The sequence below is a fragment of the Frankliniella occidentalis genome, unplaced genomic scaffold (genome assembly GCF_000697945.3).
Source record: "Frankliniella occidentalis isolate FOCC.00 unplaced genomic scaffold, Focc_3.1 Scaffold255, whole genome shotgun sequence".
NCBI lineage: Eukaryota > Metazoa > Arthropoda > Insecta > Thysanoptera > Thripidae > Frankliniella > Frankliniella occidentalis.
Window position 1 is genome coordinate 152,857 of NW_026267381.1, and position 4,523 is coordinate 157,379.

Genomic DNA, 4,523 nt, shown 5'->3' on the forward strand with positions numbered 1-4,523 from the left:
AGAACCTTGTTCGTACTTACAAACAAATAGAACTATTCGTATGTTATGAAGAGCATGTCTTCGTAAGAAACTAAGAGTGCAGCAGCTTGGTTGAAACGCCGTAGAAGCTATCCCACGGGTCTCAAACTCGTGCCTCAGCGACTGACCCGTGCCCAACCGCACTGCTGATGGCGCTTGGTCTAGTCGTGTCGTCCCAGCGAAAGGATAGTGTATACACTATAGTGCGCAAGGCGGATCCCGTGATCCTTCTTCCCCGACCAAGCAGTTTCTCGTGCACTGAATGGTGAAAACTGAGAAGTGGGGGGAAAAGAGCCACGAAATCCGCCATCCACACTTCACTATTCTTTCGCTGAGAAGACTTTCACCGGCCAGTGTGTCTGTCTTTGTTACTCACAATGGCACCTCAATGAGTGCGACAAAGACAGACACACACCGGGCCAGCGAGCGAGCGGCGTGTGTCCGGCGACAGACGACGACGGCTGGGTCCAGCTGAGCTTCAAACAACCCGAGCGCGGCTCTCGGGGGCTCGGATCCACACGAACGCAAGGGGAGCGGCGCTCTCAGCGAGCCGCGCTTGGCTCGGTAGCCGCGAGTTTCAGACCCCTGAGCTATCCCATATATTGGTGGAGTGCGGCTCGCGCGTGTCCCCCTGCGTCCTTCCGTCCAAAGTAGAGCTGTAGTGCAGTTCAGACCGACAGCATCGTAAAAAATTCATTGTGGGGACGCCTTAACCCACTTGACTCAATTTGTTTAACAATTTGGGCACAAAGCTAGCCTTGAGCTAGCCACTATAAATTGGAAAAGAATGATGCTTTCGAAGAAAACCCATAGTTCTAAATGAGCTCCCACTGTCGATTGCAATTATGTGTATGAGCAAAATGTTTTTGTTTGTTTTTGTCTGTATGTCTTCAGTACTTTATAGAATACATGCCCTTGAAAAATGCCAGAAGCAGCCCTGGACGTTGATCTGGAAAACAATGGTCCAAGCCTGCATCATAGCAGGCTCGAAATCAGTGATGGCCAGCTGAGGTCGAAAATTGGGGCAAGCCAACCAAATTGCCTCAAGGACAGGAATGTATGCCTCTCTTCGTCTAGTTTGCATCAACACTTGACAGAATGGCACCACCTACACAGAAATGCAAGAAAAGGTATGAGTCAATGGTCAGAAATTTGATAACGGAGTGAAAGTTTACGGAACCAGTTGTTGACTGACCCGGTCCCTTTTGGCTTTGGTGAAAATGAGCTTAATTAATGTGTTGCTGTTGGTCCAAAACAAAGTTGGATTTAGAATCACATAAGTTCTCGGAAGAAGTAGACCAACACATTTTTAGCTTATTCCCACCAAAACCAAAAGCAGCCAGGGTTAGTCAAGAGCTCATTACGCAAACTTTCACTCACAACATGTAGAATTTATCGCATTGCAGACAACAGTGAATGTATTAGCAGAGACACTCACATGATTGTCAATCGACAGGCTTATTTGGAAGACCTGCCTGAATGCAGGCCGGCTGGGACGGCTTGCAAATGTCCCGTCTGAGAAGACAATCTGAATCCTATTCCTCATGTCTTCTCTGCAGATCATCGCAGCTACCCTCCTGGACATGAAAATTACACCCAGAAAACCGTTTAGTCCACAGAACTAAACTATATAGTTGATTGAAAGCAGACTAAATTTTAATTGACAGAACCAAAATTTTGTCAATTCCGTAAGACGATCAACTATGACTTAGTTCCATTTCATGTCGACTGTACATGTGTTGCGAAGACTAAATTTCGTTTTCTCAAACAAATTTCTTTACATCTATTACTATCTAGTGGAAACAAAAAGCTGCGAAATACAGTCGTTTCCACGGACTTCCCTATTCATTCTGTTGCAAAAACTGTCGTGTAACCCGTGTAACTTTGATGGGCACTGCGATTACCGGTCATACTGGTCAATCAGCAAGAAGGATCCTCTTAAAAGGCACAAAAGTTACCGCAACCGCCACCCCGCCGGCAGAAGTGCTCGGGTTCAGTCGTCGTTGTGGTTGTCGTGTTCTGTGTTCTGTGTTATGGAAGACTTGCTGCGTAGCTGGGGTTTGGAAGAGTTGGTGCCTCGCTTACTTGGTGAGTTGTCTGTTACTGTTTAAAACTGTCATTTGTGATAGTACCAGAAAATTCCAACTTCAACATTTCGTAAGAGGTTATGGTTGAGGGGTTCTGCTTCGAGTTCTTTCGTCACCTAGAATTTTACTTGGTTGATGTTATTTAAAGAAAAACGTATTTGTTACGGATTCAAAGGAATCTTGTTATTAATATATAATCACAACTTATGCCGCCCGACAATCTAATGTGTGATGGGTGTCGGAGAAGGGGAAAAGATGAGAGGGTCAAAGTTTCCATGTGCTGCCCACATTTAACCTAGAAGTTTTGTATTTTCTGCTCCTGCTTTCCTATTACTAATTGACTGTAATTTCTTTGTCAGGGTGTGGTATAGAAGATACTGAGGCCTTGTTGTGTCTAAAGCCTGAGCACGCTGGCCACATATTTGCAGAAAATGAACTAGGTTTGCAGCTGAAACTTTTTAATCGCTTAGAGCGGCAACGACAACCTGGTGACTCTGTATGTTTGTTGGTACATCTGTGGGCTAATATAACAGTGAAGCCTATCTATTTATCTATCTATTGAATTGATTTCAGATTGTCTTGGCAGTTGGCTCATTGGGTGAATGTGTTGAGGTTGGTCTTTCGGATACTCGTGATGACACCACCTGCAATGCGACATCTGTTTCTTCAGGATCATACGACTCCTCGAAACACTCACTATCTCCAGACGAATTTGATTACAGCCCGGTAAGTAAACGCTTAATGATGACGATTGGCTGTCTTACGATCTTGATTTTACAGTAGTTTTCTTCTTGTTATAGTCTCCGAAAAAACCTAGAGGAACCGTTAAAGTTGGATTGAGAGCAATCGACAATCTAGTATGTTCCTTTTAAATGCAGTTCAGTAAATATTTATGTCTGGTTGAAGTGTCCTAATGTATTACTATTTCTTTATGTGTAGGACATTATTACTCTTCTTACGGAGGACTCAGCACAAGGGCCTGCTCTGTTGCAGTATTTTAAAGTCCACAAAACATTTACCAAGCAGCACAGGGGTATATTGACTTCAATTGTAATAACTGCTGCCCGCAAGTTAAGCTATTAGTAAGAGACTCTGTTATATCAATATTTTCATTATTGCTTTTGAATTGAGCTATTAATTATCAGTCTCCTTCATTTTTCACTTTTAGCTTAAAAAATGAAAACTTTGAATGTCTCAGTGAAAAGATAAATGAAGCATTTCCTGGTGAATTTGCTGTATGTTAACATTGTTTTTATACTTATGTGTGGTGTGTCAGTATTTTTGTCAATTTTGTTGAATTCCTTTGTTCTGCTTCCAGAAAATCTATTATTTAGCACCATACACTGAGGGGCCTTCACAAACAATTTCCAAAGGAAAGCTACCAATACGCTATAGGAATGTTTTGAAGAAAGAAAGGGAGCTAGCTGGAGAGACCTCAAGACCTAGCACTTCACGTCAAAACAGTCAGCAGAACAGTGACCCTTATAGAAATATAACTTCTGCTGGTAGGTATCTATATACACTAATTTTCAACAGCAAACGGTAATTTTATGTTGTGTAAAATCTATTTCCATTGTCATTTTCATTTTAATGGTGCTTTCCCGTGCTTTCCAGAAATAACAAGTGATGTAAAGGAAGCTCACGTGTGGTTAAAGGGCAATCTGCTTCTAGATGACTGGCCTTTGTTGAAGACTAAGTGGCGCCTGTCTGCTCCTCTCCGGCTTCGGAATTTATTTCAAGATAAGTCATCTGAGGACGCAATTGCCAACTACATCCTGCAGTGGCCATGCCTGAAACACCCCTCTGGCTATACCCTTGTCAGTTTAAAGTGTATTATAATTATACTAATTAGTAACATTTCTTTATTTTTTCTTAAATTTTTAATTTTGTTTACAGATGGAGTTGGATTTTAACTGTTTGTATCCTGATAAGGATGTGAGCTTGTTAGCAAGGTGGGATGTATTTGTTGCAAACATTCTAAAACTTGCATCTCAAGAAGTGAATGACACTGTCGCTAAAGATTGTCTTGTTCTTGCTAAGAACACTACACATGGTGAGTATTTGGAGGCTGTGTTTTTGTTGTTAGTAGTGATGTAACTTTGTTTGCACAATATTGTTTTATCCAAAACCCAGTTTCTTTTTAAATTAAATCATTTTCTTGTTTTGTTATTGAAGCTGGAAGTAAGGGTGTCCTGACACTTAATATTTTGCCTGCCCTGTGCCCACCCACAACCAGAGTTAAAGGCAAAGGAGCGAAAGCTACTGAGCAAAGACGTCTCCTTGTATCAAACAGTCGAGCTGGTCTCTTACTTCATGTTACCGTTGTTTAGGATAATAATCCAATAGAATGGAGTCGGATTACAAATGAGGAGGAACGTAACTTCACTTGACATTTATTTGACATGGACTGAGGGGATA